We start from the raw sequence: 18,090 nt of genomic DNA, 5'->3' as shown, positions 1-18,090 counted from the left end.
CCCCAGTGTTTAAGGTAAGGAAACTGCTGCTATATTTTACATTCTAGTAGTCAAGGGCTATGTAAGTTGTGTACATGGTGGGTGGCGTGTAAATACATGCACCAAACCTCATACGTTGTACTTTGATTATTGACAGGTAACATTAACATTGGTAACGCCATGAATACAGTAGAGCAACTACTTGCAAAGCCGTTCATTGGACTGAAATGTGAAGAGAAACTAATTGTAAAACAATTAGGACCACACCGGCCAGACCTAAACCTACAACAAAGTTCCCTAGACAGAGGGAAGATTTACACACGTTCTTTCTCAAACACCTGGTACACAAAAGTTGATTGGCTTACAGGATGTTCTTCCAAAAATACTCTGTTCTGCTTCCCCTGCCTGCTGTTTGGTGGTGAAACTCCTTGGACCAAAAAAGGAGTAAAAGACTTGAAGCATTTGTCAGATAAAGTAAAGAAGCATACACACACAAAAATATATATGGAAAACCTGACAAGATTGGGAATGTTGGGAGATACACCGATTGAAGCCCACATAGCCGACGCCTACCACAAAACAATAAAGAAACACAATGATGCGGTTGATAGGAATAGACACATACTATTAAAAATCATTGATTGCATTTGTTTCTGTGGTGCTTTTGAACTGGCTTTACGAGGGCATGATGAATCGGAATGTTCTGCAAATCCTGGGATATTCAGAGGCCTTGTGGACTTAATAGCAAGCATAGACTATGAAATGGAAGCACATCTATCACGTGCTACATTCTTCAAGGGCAACTCTAAAATAATACAAATTGAACTGCTTGAGTGCATGCTAGAGATTGTAAAAAGCAATATCGTACATGAGTTGAAAAACACAGACTTTATGGCTATTCAGGCTGATGCCACCACTGATGTGGCCACTAAAACACGGTCAGTATTAGTCTTTCGGTACCTTGACAGTGACAGCAAAGTTTTGGAAAGGTTCTATGGTTTCACCCATTTAAGAGACTCTAGTGCAGAAAGTATTTCTTCAGCTATTCTACATGAACTAAAGTTGATTTTTCCAGAGCAGCCTCAAAAACAATAACTGATTGCACAAAGCTATTATGGTGCTGCAGTAATGAGTGGAACCTCCGGTGGAGTACAAAAAAAATTAGAGATGTGTACCCTAATGCCCATTACATGCACTGTTATGCCCACCAACTAATTCTGATTATGCAACACGCAGTAGGAAAGATCTCTGAGGCACAGATATTCTTCATGGATGTAGGAGGAATGGCAGCATTCTTCTAACGTTCCCCCAAAAGAACGGAGGTACTTCATACGATTGCCAGCAGAAGGATTCCAAAGGGAGGTCCAACTCGGAATTTTCACATTTTTACAATCAGCCTAATATACCAATATAGGGTTGACCTTGAGAAATGTTTCAACACCATAGAAGCCAATGAAGACTTTGACTACAAAAGCCAGAATGAGGCCCGTGGCTTTGCTAGAACACTGCAAGACAGGGAGTTTCAGTTTTTGCTGTTTTTGTTTTATGGAATAATGCCTCATGTTGACGCACTGTATGAAAAGTTACAAAAACGTGAAATAGATACTGTCTATGTGGAAACAACTACCACCGACTTTGTCACCAGCATGAACAAAGTCAGAGAAGGGGTTGACAATTTAGACAGCAGACTGCCAAATGATTCTAGTTTCTCTAACCGCAGAAAAAACATCAGCAGTCTGGTGCGAATTGCAAAAGAGATATGTGACACTATAATTGTGCAGGCAAAGGGACGTTTTTCTTTTACAAAGCATTTGGTGAGTGCCACATTACTACGAAGTGATCTGTTTGGAAAAGATGATAATTTCTTCCCTTAGCAAGCACTGAATACCACTGTGGATGGTTACCCTATGCTCAACAAAGAGGATCTCAGAACAGTGATAAATATGTAGATCCATAATTACATTGAAAGTATATAGATACATAAAGGAGGTAAGTATATGCAGATTAAAGATATTGATAGAGGCACAGGATGAGAAATAGGGTAGTGCATTGGATATGCTTTTTCAGGAGAAAAGTAACAGACACACAGATGCAAGTACATGGAAGGTGCATAGATGCACAATGGAAGTATGTACATGTAGACCAAAGATGATATTTATTTATTATTATTTTTTCTCTCAACAACATAAGTATTTTACATGTTTATACAAAGTAATACACAAAGATAGGTTATATATCTATAGTGAAAAATAAATGCTTGTATATAGAGGGATATGCTGTAAATTTCTGTTTGCGTATGGTGCTTATGGTAGCAAACGGTACATTACAGGAGGAAAAAGCGCCATGTGCGCAAGCCACAAAAGCGCACCAAGTACCAGCAGAGGTATACTACTGCAACAAATGGCAGACACTCAAAACACAAGAACAAACGCCACGTAGGCAATGATGGCACAACAGAGATCCGCCTCTTCCCCCCACTTCGAACGAGGAAGCCAGCCTCAAGGGGTGGGGGGGGTGAGCCTACACAGCGGTCTACCCGGGCCCGGGCATCTACCTGTGCGCATCACATGGAAGTGGCTTGGGTGCTAGCCTCTGCCCCTTAGCCCTCACACTGGAGCCTGCGGGCACACATGGATGCAGAGGATGGGATAAAAGGGGGAGGGGCTATGTCCGGAGCCAACACGCGGCCGTGGACATAAAGACACGATGCGGGCCGAGCGGAGCTCGAAAAGAGGCTTTCCTCGCATCAGCAACCAACAAAACACTGCAAGCAGGGCCCCCTTGAAGCCCCTTACTATCGCGGTCATCGTGTTACCCGCTGTGACCAATCCAGCCTAGAAAAACCTCTAACTTAAACCTTGACCCCAAGGCGACCCGCAGATGGGTTCTCTCGTCTGCCAATGTCCTGAGCGACCCCCGCACACAGGCAGACTCCTCGTGCTTAAGCAATAATAAATCCTCAGCTTAGCACCCGTTCCCCTCCCAAGCGCACACCACCCCCTGCCCCCACCCACACCACAAGCCTCTCACAGATGCCGGGGCCTACACGCCTTGGTCGACCTGGATGCTCGCCTCGGGCCCGCACCCCCTCCAAACCGGCATGGCCCAGGGAGGAACCTCATCGCCCTACAGCCCCCTGCTCACCTGTGCGAACAGAACATGCGAAGAGAGAGCTCCGCCTGCGGGAGTGAACACCCTCCCAGTCCCCAGCTCCGGGTATGCACACGGCCCGCATGCTCGTATCTTATTAGGGGCGGAACGTTGCTTTTCCACTTTGAATAGAATTAAGACATTCCTGAGAAACACCATGATTCAGGAAAGGCTGAATGCCTTAGCGATGCTTTCTATAGAGAGAGACTTAGTTAAAAGAATACCAGACTTTAATGTTCAAGTCATTGAGAAGTTTGCTTCCATTAAAGACAGATGTGCTGATTTTATTTACAAAAAGTGAACACTCTGTTTGAATGCTGCTAGTTTGCGTCCTGTTTATTTGTTTGCTATTAAAATACAACTGTGAGGTACTCAGCAATGCATTGTGTCTCGAAGTCTGTTATGAAGCTCTGTTATTATACTGAATAAGCAGCTACCTATGTTATATGACACCTCTTTATTAATGTAATAACTGCACTTTCGCAATTGCTTTATTTACCTTCCTGCTTTCTCCAATTTGCTTCAAAATGCACCATTTGTTCACTCTTTTTTAAAAATTTTCTCGGGGGGAATTCCCCCGATCCTTCCGAGGGGGTTCGGCCTCGCTCGCTATGATCGCTCACTACGGTGCAGTATGATTGTCATTTTACGGCTCACCACTTTCAAATGTCACCAGCCGCCACTGATTGTAAAATAAATGTTCCTGAATTGCTCTTAAACATTGCTTTGCTTACCAAGTGACAAGCACTCTAACATGGAACATGTTGCAGTACCAAAGTCAATAAAGATGTTGCCCAGCCTACTCTCAAGGAGATGTTTCACATCTACAACAATTATGCTGAACATGTGGCAGACAAGGGTATTTTCAGACTAGTTTTTTTTATTATGTCCACTACAGCAGTTATGTTTTCCTATAAAGAATGCAGTAGAATGTACTTTTTTCACATCACTATCAATATGCGACCAAAGATCCTCACATTTCATGCCTTTGGCATCAGCACGCAGCAACAATTCTGTTAACGGTTGCTACATGGATAATATAGCATTCATAGCCCCTTGACTGAGAACCATCATCTAAGGGAAAGAGTTGGGATGACTCTTTCTTTGATTCCACACAAAGCATGAAATTAGAAATATTTGTGTTTTAGTTCCTGTGCATAAGAAAACTGCACCAGAATGGAATAAAAAAGTCAATAGCATTCATCATTAACCCTGAAGATTGTAAAGATGCTTTCAGCATACCATCTAACAAGTGGCAAGGATCTCTTACAGGAAAGCACTTCAGGTCATCACACAACTTTTTCATATACGTAGCTGAAACACTACAAATAAAAACAATATCACTCCAATCTTTGTTGAACATGGAAAGAACCTTTTTTGCAGAGCATTCCAAGTGACACTGCGTTCCATGTTTCCCAAAAGTCTGGTGTCATGTTTTCACCACTATCCCAGATGCTTGGTGATAGCGCTCTTTTCACATATACTTGTCACTATACCTTGTATTATTAAATGTTTAAAGCCTGAGGTGTTGGCAATTCACTATCAATACTGGCTCACTAGAAACTAGGGGCTGATGTATTAAGGGTTTTTACCCATTCTCTGTGGGTAAATGTGATGACACATATTAGGGATGATTCTTATGAAACCATCCATTTTACCTATCAGTGAAAGAATCAAATGTAGCCAAAATATCAGGTATGGTTTTGATATTTCCTGATTCTCTACAGTTTATAAAATAATTAAACAAGACCTAAAACATGCTTCTAAACCCTGCAGCTTTAGACCAAAGACCACAAAACTGAAAAAAGAAAAAGGATTCAGAAGCAATATTTGAGTGACATCCCTAAACAACAAAACTCAAGCAGAATAATGTTAGCCCAGTCTTTCTTACTGCTAGCTTGTATAACAAAGTTACATTGTATTGGCCCATTCAGGAACAAAAAAATGACACTTACTCTCTTTTTCCTTTCTTTGAATGGCATTTAGTTTGTGGTTGTGCAGGTGTTTTTTTCAGTGTTATATGTTTTCACTGGTAAGGGTTTTTTTCTCTTTTAGTGGGGTTTTATCAGTTATAATAGGTTTAAACCGAATACCGGACAACCTAAACATATCTCATACCGGAGAGTCAAAATCTGGTCCACTACTAACAATACTGTCACACTTAACTAAGAGTTACGCCTGTACTGCAGTTCAGAGCTGGAAAAATGGGCTTTATCCATAAAAGAGGGTTCAGTGACAATACTGAATGACTGCTCCACACCTTGGATATAGTGAAAAGAACAGGCTACCCCAATTCTTACTGTATATCAATGTTGAAAAGGCGTTCAATCAAGTATACTGGCCAAACCTAGCAAGGAGGCAGGCAATGTTGGTGTAGGAAACTGGAATTTGGTTGCAGTCCCCCCCCCCCCCTCCCCCCTGCCCCCATTAGAACTACTGGGTGCTGGTTTTCGACAGTGCACAGATGCTTGCTGACCAGGCTCCAATGCCAGTGCTCTTTCTCTAAAGAAAAGTAACTGTTTAATTCTACCCCAATTGGCAAAGACTTTAGCACCCCTATAAGAACCTGGTCCCTGTACTAACAGGACCCCCTGAGGGCTGAAGCATGTACTGTGCCACCCTAAGGAAGCCACACCCAATCCATGCAGATTGCCATTGCAGACTGCGTGAAATGTTGCAAACCATTAAAAAAAACAACAACATGCTACACTCTGTGTACAGTGTGCCATGCTAAAGTTGCTGCATATAATATGTAAGTCACCCCTACAGCAGGCCTTAGAGCCCTAGGATAGGGTGCATTACATTTTATGTGAGCACATATCTGCCTGAGCAGATATGCCTGTGATGTCTAATTCCATTACTGTATATTGTAAGTGTGCAGGGAAGCCATCTTAAGTATATGACTGGAGACTGGTCATTACAAGATTCCCAGATGCATGATGGCTTTACCGAAACCTATGGTGTTTGGTATCAACCACCTTGTCTTAATAAATCTGTATTGTTACCCATACTAGATTTATTATAACATACATCCAGAGGACATCTTAGAGGTGCCCCATAAAAAAACCTACCAGTATCTAGGGTGCTGACTGACTGGTATTGTCCACCCTGCCACCACAGACAAGTTTCCGACCCCATGCAGGTAAGAGCTCACACTCTCTGAGGGTAGAAACAATGCCTGCTCCAGATGAATGTGTTCAAACCTCCTCCAGCAGAATGGCTAGTGATTTAGCATATCAAGGCCAGCCTTTGATATGTGACCTCGGCTTCCCCAGACCTGGGAGATGCGTCCTCCTGCCCTGACGCCAATTTGGCACCAGGACAGGCAGGAAATTAGCTATGCAAGTAGGTGTGTTGCACCACCAGGCTAGTCACACCCCATAAGGTGGACTACCGGATGTGCTACACACAAGAAGAGTTCCACCATCTTGTTTATGGTGGAATTAGGAACTGGGACAGGGGTATGCCCACACACTGGGGAAATCGTCATATAGGGGGTTGAGTGACCCCAGGGATAAGTAGCCCATTAGCTACGACCCTTCACTCCCCTTAACACCCCATACATTTAGTATTTAGGTGGCCCCCTGACACCAGGAACTCAGATGTGTCTGCCTGAAGAAGGAGGACATAGAAAAGCTGAAGACATGAGAACTGTGGACCAGCACCTAACTTGGCAAGAACCCCTGCCTGGCTGCTGGTATACTGACAATCACTGACCCGACTTGTCCAGAAGTAAACAGCCTTCAAAAACCCTTGGAGGGCTGAACAGCACTTCCACGACCCAGCAACATCTCCCTTGGTGTTGGGGAGCCATTCCCCCCCACCGTCAGGAACCAACTGATGCTGCCCGGTACACCGTTCTGTTGACTCCCTGGACCACCAAGGGAGCAGCACCCCAAAACAGAAGTCTGTGTTGGTCCAGGAGGTAACATACATATGAGCTTGGAGGCAACAGAACCCCCAGGACCCGCTCGGCACCAATATGCGAATTACCGGAGCCAGTTGCAAGCACCGAGGCTTGTTGTGTTTAGTTAAAACACCTCTGCCACTGAAACTTACCTGCATGTTGAGGGACTCCAACAGAGGCAAACTCCACACAGAGTGGCCCTGCTGTGTTTCTTTTCTCTATTCTGCAGGTACACCAAGAATTGTGAGAGCCTCTAACTCACCAACCCGCAGGACAAAACTCCTCTGCACATGAGCACCCCAGCCTCATCTAAACAGACAGTGTCTTTGTGGCCCTGAGACCCTCCAGAGCCAAGTGGCCCTGTCCCCCTTTAGGTTCTGCCAGACTGGTCCCCTATTCCCTCCTTGCAGCCTCTTTCTTGCAGGTACTTTCCCCCATTGACTTTAGCATGTAGCGTTCGAGGCTACCAACGAGTAAAGCACGTCTACACCCAGACACCCCTGGCAGGCAAACTTGAACTCTTGGTGTTTTATTTTTACCTTGGCCCCTACTTACCTTAAGTCCAGAAGAACAGTCCTGTAAATCGTCTGTAAGTTTGCCTGTGCAGTGTATGTTTCTCTCATTGGATAACATAACTGTGTTCGAGGCTCATGCCTAAAATCTGACAACTCTCATTTTCTATGTTTTTTACTGTAAAATTTGATAATCTCGAAAGTACTTACCTGATGATCTTGGTGTCTAAAATTGTATATAAATATATGTTATTTTTCTAAATTGGTCTTGAGTTTCTTCTTGAGCGTGTCTCATTTATTGACAGTGTTTGTACAACAAGTGCTGAACACTACCCTCTGATAAGCCTAAACTGTTCGTCCACACTACCACAAAGAGAGCATTTGAGAATATTAATTTAAGCCCTGTAAACCAATAAGGGTCATCTGCACTTTGTAAATAGTGTACCTCATTTTGGTACACTACATGAACAGCCAGCTTCCTACAGGAGTGTTGGAAAGTAGGATCTGCTTTCATGGTCATCCCCACATTTTGCTGCTGTCGTTATGTTTTACTGACTAGTCTGACTGGGATTCTGCTAATCAGGACCCCAGTCTCTGTGCTTCTTCCCTAAATTGGACATGGTGTTTACTTAGGTAAACTCCAGATTGGCCACTGGTGTACCCTTGTAAATACCTAGTATAGGGTACTAAGGTACACAGGGCATAGGTACACCAGGGATCCCCTATGGGTTGAAGCATGTATTAGGCCACCCAATAGAGACCACGTAAATTGTGACTACAGACCCGCCATTGCAGCCTGTGTAAGCTGGTGCTAGCACCACTTACAACAGATATAGGTTTTCTTATATCCAAGGTCACTGCACTTAAAACCTATAAGTCACCCCTAAGGTAGGCCTTTCAATCCTGAAGGCAAGGTACTCAGTTATAAATGTGAGGGTGCCCCTGCATGAGCAGGACACCCCTATGACCCTCGGAGTCCATTCTCCCGAGTTGTAAGTGCATCAACCATTACTGCAACTGGAAAGACTCCTGCTGCTCCTGGTCTCGTCGTCCTGCCAGTCTTCTGCAAGGTTTGTGCTGGTGCTCCATATAGATTCTTCACAAGGCCTGTGGTAATCCAAGACACCCAAAGGAACCTCCATTGTAGTGAAGGAGTCACTCCTCTGCACCTTCAGCCCCTGCAACAAAGCTGACCTGTCTGCTGTTCCTTAGCACCTACATACTCTGAAATGTTAAGCAAAACAGGTGGTGGGTTTGCAACTCCCTGAAGGCCTGCATTGTCTTCATAACAAGTTTGAAGCCAGCATTCCTAGTCAGAACCGCTGGAGCAGCACCCCTGTGCATCACATCGACTTGCCATTGCCAAGGCTTGTTGACTCTCTCCTCCAGAGATCTTCAGGCTCCTAGAAGCTCCAGCCTCAAGCATCTCCTGCAGCCAGGATCTTCACCTGCACCTTATCCTTTGCACCTTGGGCTTTCATCCATTGGTGAGCTGCTCGAGGTCCTCTTGCTACTTCTATGCCTTTGGCCCGTAGGCCCTCTCAAAGGTCTTCTTTGGCTCCAGTGGGCTCCTCTGCTTGCTCAGGGCCAGCTCTGACTTACCTGCTCATGGAGAGTCACTTGGACCTTGCTGGTCCAGACACTGCACCTTTTTCTACGACTACATTGGTTGCGGTTGCCAAGGCTTGTTGGTGCCCCTGCTGGACACTGACCCCTTGGCTCTTGACATCTAACATAGGACAGCTCGTGAACGGCTCCTGGTCTTTCACAGCATCACATGGTCCGCACAGCTGCCACTTCAAGGGCACCGTCAACTCTCCTACATCTCAGACATTGGTGGACATTCATCTTTGATGCCTCTTGGTCACTTCTGAGTGGCACAGACTCTGTCCCCTCTGCTTGCAGGTACCTCTCATCTTGAATCCACCTTTGGGTTTCACCTTCTTCGCCAGCGGCCTCTTTTCTGAAGTCCTCCATTGTGGTCTAGGGTTATTGGCCATCTCTTAAGCCCCTTTGCATGGGTAGGGCGACGAAACAGGGCTGCCCTCTGGGTCAAAACGACAGTGGACCCTATAGGGGACTTACAACAGGTGCGAGGATGTCAGAGTCCCCCACAGTCTCACTCTCAGTCACCTGCAGAGGAGCTGATTCAGCAACTAATCTAGATGTACACTAATTTCCCTCCCGAGGCAGTTGGCAATATTGCAACAAGTTGAGGTCTATAAAAAATCCAGATTGCTAATTTTAGCCACCCTTCTGGCTCCACTGACCGGCTTAAAGCACCCAGTTCAGGTACCCCGGAAGGTCTGCCCTGTGGCACCATTTGTGCCTCCAGAACCCACCTCGGGTTCTGCTGTTACTTCGAAGCAGACTTCCAATCTGGCACCAAGATCCACACTGTTCCTTGTGACAGCGACACCTGGACCACTGCTGCCATAGGATGACTTCATTGCTATCATCCTCTTTGGCTCCGAGCCTATTCAAAGAGATCAGATCTCAGTGCCATACCAACACACCTAGGCCAGTCTGTTAAGATTCAGACAGAACTAGGCCTTTTGCTAAGACATCAGTGCTCCAACAACTTTTTGGTTCAGACTTCGACCACAGCCAAACTACTTTTAGGGTTGATAATGGTGAAGAGAAGGATTAGTTTGCCCAAAAGTATGAGGATAACAAGTTATATCTGAACTTACAAGATACCAGTGGGTTGGACCTCGCTGTGTCCTCCCCTTGGACCAGTGGCAGAAAGGAGCACCTGTAATACTGATCCATTGTAGGCCAAACTATCAGATGTCCTATTGTTTGTCTTTGACCCAGCAAGAGCTTGCATTGGGCACTTTTAAAAGTTATCTGTCAGACCTCTGAGCCTTTTTTACATTTGCTGGACCAACTGACCCTGTTCAAATCCCCCGTTGGGATGAAATCCTTTTTAAAGGTTTGACTCATTTATTTGTGATGCCACAATGGTGTTTTAATTTGGTTCTCACTTTCCTCATGTGCACACCATGCAAACCCATACACCGCTGTTCACTATGTCTCCTGACTTTGAAGATGGTGTTTCTGGTCAGAGGGCACCCAGCTCATCATATGAGCAAACTCCAAGCTTTTTTGGTGCAGCCACTTTATACTATCTTTTTCCAAAGTGGGACTGAGGAGAAAGGCTGCCTTTTTGCCTAAAGTTGTTATAGCTTTTCGTGTTGGGCAATCTATCACTCTTCCAATATTTTTTGACCTGCCTCACCCCTCGAAAGAGGAGATGAGACTCCACTGACTGGAACCTATTGCCTCTCTATAGCAATCCCACCAAAGACCATTGGTGGATGTCCCACTGTTTTCAGGGTTCTCTGGGGCAAAGGAAGGCAAGGCAGTACAGAATAAAAAAACACTTTTTCAAGCTGTATAGTCCTCTGCATCAAGATCTTTTTCACTGGCCAAGAAGCAGGTTGAGGATCCATTCCATCGGGGTCAATGCTGCTATCACCAAGCTGGCATGCTGAGTGCCTATACTTAAAATCTGTCAAGCTGTGACTTGGGCATCTGTACACATGTTCATGAAGCACTACTGCTTTGACAGCCAGGTTCAATAGGAAGTGCATTTCTCTAGCTCAGTCCTGCACACCTTTTCGATCTGAGCCATTCCATAGACTCACCACGTTTGAGGTTCTGCTTTGGTATCTATTCCAAAGGTGAGGAATCTGCGGTTAGAATTATCTATCAGAATACTTACCTTTGATAAAACTCTCTGATGAATACTCTGCCACAACAGATTCCTTATCACCCCTCCTCCTCCAAATTCTGTTGAATGGTCTCCTTTTCATTCGAAAAGGGTCCCAATCTAGGAATCTTCACACAGGTCGGAGGGTGCAGACATAGGCAAGAAAGAAACTGATGTCAGCGTGCAGGGATTGCACTTATGTGTGGCTGAATTCGTCACCTCCAGGGCAGAAAAAGATCAGTGTGGAGCTGCACGATGCCACATACAGGCATGTGGGAGCAATGCAGTTAAAGCTTCTGGATTCAGTCTAGCACCTGGTGATTATCTAAAGGTGATGAATCTGCAGTGAGAGTATCCACCAGAAAGAGCACCACTGAAAGTAAGTAACTTGTTCTTCAATGATAAAAGGCCGAAATCTGGCCTCTCTGAACGCTTTGAGTATGTGAGAGGGCATCACTGGAATCAATATAAAAAAACACTAAAGACCTGGCAAGCATGCAAAGCTGTCATCTTAAAGTTCAGTATCATGTCCATTAGCAGGCTTTGAAACAACAGATCTTCAGTTGAACCCCTGGACTCTGGCCATAGCACGCTTATGTAGGATTCTATTACCAGGCAGATGCATATAAACATTGAATTATCTGGACTGAAAGAAAATGGAAAGATGCAATGTTTAATTCTGAATCATCCATTCAAAAGAAGCTATAGATCTGATAAAGAAAATGCATTACTACTAGAAGGTAAATAACTGTAGAAGTGTTGATAAACCAATCCCGATCATTTGGAAATTTTAAAAGGATAATAAACAGTATACAGATGCCTCCCTAATGTGGGCATATAAAGGAAGATCCCTGATCACAACTGATACAAGCATACAATTAATTGCCCATGAGATTCCAAAGGAAACATTTTGTATTCCACTTCATTTGAAAAGAACGGAGTATGGATTCGTTGAAAGACACATGGGAATCCTGTGCAGGATAAACAATGAAGGACCAAATCTTCCTGAACATGGGTTACTTTGTACCAATGCTAGTTGTTAAGGTTTGCAAATATCTAAAACAACATAGCACAAGAAACCACAGGAAGGACACTTCCATCGCTGGTGAGAGGTTCAGCAGTTGTTCGAGAACATCTGAGGTCACCGAGCTCAATTTTTTAGCAACCTGCCTCATCTCGTGGTGAGGAGTAAATCAGGCACAGGTTCTCATCAGCAGTTGACTAAGAGGGGCTTTTTATAATCCCAAATAGAAAAAAGTTCTAGTCCACACTCTGAGATCCATCTTAAGGAACAGAATCCACCAAGGCCTGAGTCCAAAGTACGGTAAGTGAGCAGCATAACAGTTGCAGGTTATATTCCTAAAGCTGGGAAGAAATCTGTTGGGAAGAAACCCATTGGGGATCAGTATCCAGAGTATCCTATTAAATTGAAAGGCCCAACCAACTGAGCTGGGTCACGTTTTTCCTTCTAAGAGGGGGTTATGGGAAAGCAGGAGCCTCAGACTACATGTAAAGACTCCTAATAAACTCTCTGGTTGCTTCTTTTGCCGAACATTTTGTGGACTCCTGTTAGACAATCTGAAACCGAGAACAAGCAGGAACTAAAAGTAGTGGAAAGAGTGGTCTTCTGTGAACATGCTCATTCTCCAATCTGAAAGTGCCATATTTACTGCACAGTAAATATTTGTGATCCATTGTGGCTGACCCCAAAAATAGGTGCAACAACGTTTCAGAAACCAGTCATCTTAATGACACACACTGATGTTCAGAAAAGATGTATGTCACTGATGACTTCCTGTACTTCTCAGTAGTTGTACATTGAGCAGACAGAATACATTACATGGATGGGGCCATATCACCCTAGACCTCTGGACTAAATTTAGCCTGGGGAAGTAGCAGACAACATCAATGGGTGCAAACGAGCACCCTCCAAAAATGATAATCATATTCCACCACCAGGGCTTCATCGACTAGGGTGTATTAGAGGCTATCCTTTAAGACTACATGTAGGCACCAGTCTATGAAGGTTCTCCTCATTGCAAAGAAGCATGAATGGTGTCTCTAATAGGCACCATATTTGCAATTTGAGGAGACCCTGGAGATTAGTGGTCCCATAAACTTTGGCAAAAGCAAAACCCAGGCTAACAGCTAGGATCAAAGAAATAATTGTGTGCATGGCACAACTGTGGTGCTATTTTTGGCTTTTGTTCCTCCACATATCTGCGTTATGCATGCAAGTTCAAGATTCTCACCATTTTGTGGCAAAAAGGACACTATTATCAGCAATGCCTTCTAGATACCCATTCTTAAGAGGAAAAATCGACATCCAGCTACTGGCTCCTTTAGGGATGCATATTCAAAAAACATATAATTTTGTAATGATTACTTAGAGCAGCAGTTCTTAATCTGAGGTCCAGAGACCGTGGGGGGCTGCGATGCCTAGTTATTGATCCACGACTGCTTAAAATAAAGAATATTAACAGATTAATAAAGTGGAAGAAAAATGTATGATTCAGACTTTTAAAACGCTCTGTAAATGTGAAGCATTTTGAAGTTTGAGGCTAAAAATTAAATTGATATCCTCAGATTTATTTGAGGGAGCAGTGCAAGTGCATCAAACAGAATATAGTATGTGTGATGGATGGCCTAATTGAATTTAGAAAAGCTCCATCCTTACCATTCAATTTAAATATATGTGTCAGTAAATTAAAAAAAAATCCATATTTTTCTATTTGTTTGATCAATGCTTGTTTCTGTATTTTATGTATTATTTTGCAGTTCATATCAAAATTGCTTATGCTGGGGTCCCTGGATTCAAGAAATGAGGCAGTGGGTAGTTGAAGGGGGCGGCGGATTCTAGTAATTATTCAATGAGCGCCCCTGGATTCCGTTAATGATTAAGCAGGAATCCACAGAAGTCAAAGGGTTAAAAACCGCTGACCTAGAGTTATTTTTAAGTCACTTTTAGGAGTCAATGATGTTGTAAGCCACGCTGGATATTTTTTTTATTATGAATAGATTATTGTAATGCGGTGACATAAGAACTGGAAAACTTAACACCTCCACCAGAAATTACGCAAGAACAAGGCTTCATGGCTGTCATCCACATCTCAGATCCCATTAACACCAGACCCGTTGAGGGAGCATCCCTATGCAGGAGAGATCTCTTCTTACAAGAGCTAAAACTGCTGAATCTTTGACTGCTGCACTTGACAACAGATATTGTCTATGGTCACCTAATGATGTTCCTGTTTAGAGGTCCTCTGCCTCCTCCCACCTCCCGATACACTTATTCCACACAGATACTTTGTGGTGCACATGACTACACTACTAAGACAACGAAAGTAAAAGGAGGCCCCCTTCTCTGTCAGTTTTGAGACAGGGGAGATATAGAGTAAGAAAAAATTTGTCCCACACGTGCACCACTAAATTGGTAAGGAGTGGAATAATGGTACCAAGTGAGTATTCGGTGTTTTGCAATACCAATCACACAAACATATTGAAGGCCAGGGGCTGGATTACATAACATAGGTCAACTATTCTAGTTGTTAAACCACCAAGAGTTACAAATTTGAACCACAATACCACAAAATTACATAGTGTCCAAATCAAGAAACAATGAAGAACCAAAGCATAGTTTTTTTGGAAAAATATATATATATTTTGTATTTATTCAGAAGTAAACATTTTATCACAGTGATAACCAATCATTTAAAAAAAATTTATACACATAGTGCAAAAAACATTTCATTAAAAACATTAAAAATCACATAAAGTAAACATAGGTTAAAAGGTCAAAAGAAAATGGGTCGACGCGGCGTTTCGGTTACAGGCTAACAATAAACAACCTTCTTCAGGACCAAGTTCTAAAAAGAAACAGAGAATTACTTTTTTGCATTTCCATTTTTTAAAACAAAATATTTTTCCAAAACAATACTATTGGTTGGCTGGGGTATTCGGTGATTGGCACTAGGCGAAAAAGGGGGGTGGGTAACATTATTGGTATTGCTAAAGCACTCAACTCTTTATAAATGGTACCCTTTAGTGAGTTCCAGAATAATTTTTGGGAACTATTTCATTAATGAGGACATATTATTAGTGTTATTTGTCCTTGGTGTTACCTGTATAGTATTATTGGATTCCAGCTAGATCCTGGAATGCCATGAGCCGGTACTTTGATCCGGTCAGGAACTGTTATGAGTTCACACCTGTTTCAGTGAGAGTTTGGTCATATTGAACCCTCGGTCTGGCTGTCGGGAATATATACTACCTGGTTTTATATTTAGTCGCATTATTCTCCTGTTAGATTATCCTCTCCCAATCTTCTCTACTATTGAGACCTGCACGGACGCTGTTGCATTTAAACATGAAGAACTGCTCTCGTCTTTTTCTCTTCTGAGTCAGATTACCACCTCTTGTGCCAAGTGTAACATGTTCAAGGCAGCACCAGCGAAGATCTTTAATCTCATGTTTTGCCGTTTTCCAATGTTCGGTAAGGGGGGCACCTACTTTATTTGTACGGAGAGCGGATCTATGCTCATTCAGTCTTGTACGAACTTCTCTCGAAGTTTCCCCTATATAAATCAGTTCGCACGGGCAGCTGATGAGGTAGATAACACTACACGTTCTGCAATTCATGAAACTTGTAGGTTTAAGCACTGTGTCCTTTATAGTGACAGTGTTCCCGCGGATGATATTTTTACAATTAATACAACCTGCACAGGGGAAAGTACCTGTTGGCATTGGCGCGTTATCAATGCAGGGTTGAATTGCTCTGCTAGTTTCCCTATATGTATGGACCAAGCTGTTTCTGATGGTTCTGTTCCTTCTGAAGGAGAACATGGGTTTGGGTAATCTGTTATTTTGTTTGTCGGTGACTAGGTGCCAGTTCCTATTGATGATGTTTTTAAGTTTATTACTAATTGGATTATAATTAGTGACGAAGGTAATTGGCTGATTATTATGCTCACCTCTTTCTTTAGGTTGGAATAAGTTTTCCCTGTTGTAATATTTGGCACGCTTATATGAATGTCTGATAAGCCGCTTGGGGTATCCGCGTTCCAGGAATTTAGTTTTAAGAGCGCTGGCATGTTTCTCAAAATCTTGGGATGTTGTACAATTTCTCTTAAGTCTTAGAAATTGACCAAATGGTATATTGTTGACTTGACTTGGTGGATGATTACTTTTATGGTGGAGCATAGTGTTTCTATCCGTGGGTTTTGTAAAGAGTTCAACGTTAAGTGTTCCATTAGTGTTTTTAATGATCAGGTCAAGGAATTCACAGCTGTTGTTGTCTATATGAGAAGTAAACTTAAGGTTATGGTCACCAAGGTTGAGCCATAAAATAAATTCTCTGAGTGTCTCAATGGGTCCCGTCTTCGCATTTGTAAATTGATACATTTTTAACTCGATCGTAGTTCCGGCACATATGTCAAGTTGCTGGCTATGCCAATGCCCGGGCGCTCCTTCAAGCTGTATCCCCAGTACTATCCTCGCGTGAATAGACCAGCGAGGCTCTTGACCCAACCTATTACAATAATTGAGATAAAGAAATCATAACATGTTGGAGCACTGATAACATAGGTGACTGCATGGCGCCCTAGTATAAATCCTACTCCACTCGTGTCATGGGTGTGATGCGAGGTTGAAATCTCTTAGGCATAACAATGCCGATGTCATTAAATTATGAAATCAAAAAGAAAGCAGAAATATAAGTGCTATAACAACTATAGAAATTAAGCCTAATAATAATAACCCTGCTAGCCAGAAGATTTGCATAAAAGTCTCATTCCATATATAAAGTTTGATAATTCTAAACCAAAAGATATAAGGGAACGTTTGTTTAAAAAATTTCAAAATGCACTAGTATTAAAAGCTAGGTTCCTAACAAACATTCCGTTTTTTGAATTATACAGTGGCAGGATAATCCCCACCATGGTATGAACGCCAAACTTGATTCACAAGCCCATTGAGAAGCTCGTGATTTTATATAATTGCCAGTGATTTAAACCTGGGTGAGTACAATTAATGACAAATCTGATTTGACACTTGTCAATCGCTCCTTTGATTACAATACAGTGATAGGTGTATTTATTTGCAGCATTTCTGAAATCCAATATCGGTGGCTCCTACTACCCGAGCGACATCCATTATTATACAAATATAAGGTAGTGACGTGCTACATTACTTTACCACACTTAAATTAAAAATAACGCACACAAGATTTTGATCTAAATTTTATTATTATTCATAGATATTGTTACAGCGTATGTTGAAACAGGTGTGAACTCATAACAGTTCCTGACCGGATCCAAGTACCGGCTCATGCCATTCCAGGATCTAGCTGGAATCCAATAATACTATACAGGTAACACCAAGGACAAATAACACTAATAATATGTCCTCATTAATGAAATAGTTCCCAAAAATGATTCTGGAACTCACTAAAGGGTACCATTTATAAAGAGTTGAGTGCTTTAGCAATACCAATAATGTTACCCACCCCCCTTTTTCGCCTAGTGCCAATCACCGAATACCCCAGCCAACCAATAGTATTGTTTTGGAAAAATGTTTTGTTTTAAAAAATGGAAATGCAAAAAAGTAATTCTCTGTTTCTTTTTAGAACTTGGTCCTGAAGAAGGTTGTTTATTGTTAGCCTGTAACCGAAACGCCGCGTCGACCCATTTTCTTTTGACCTTTTAACCTATGTTTACTTTATGTGATTTTTAATGTTTTTAATGAAATGTTTTTTGCACTATGTGTATAATTTTTTTTTAAATGATTGGTTATCACTGTGATAAAATGTTTACTTCTGAATAAATACAAAA

General features: G+C 42.6%; 1 protein-coding gene across 1 annotated transcript in view; it reads right to left on the bottom strand.

The window, feature by feature from the left end:
- PDZD7 (PDZ domain containing 7) overlaps positions 1–18,090 on the bottom strand; it is a 721,728-nt gene that overhangs the window by 57,296 nt on the left and 646,342 nt on the right. The window lies entirely within an intron of this gene.

The sequence above is a fragment of the Lissotriton vulgaris genome, chromosome 5 (assembly GCF_964263255.1).
Source record: "Lissotriton vulgaris chromosome 5, aLisVul1.2, whole genome shotgun sequence".
NCBI lineage: Eukaryota > Metazoa > Chordata > Amphibia > Caudata > Salamandridae > Lissotriton > Lissotriton vulgaris.
This window is presented reverse-complemented; position numbering and strand designations above follow the sequence as displayed.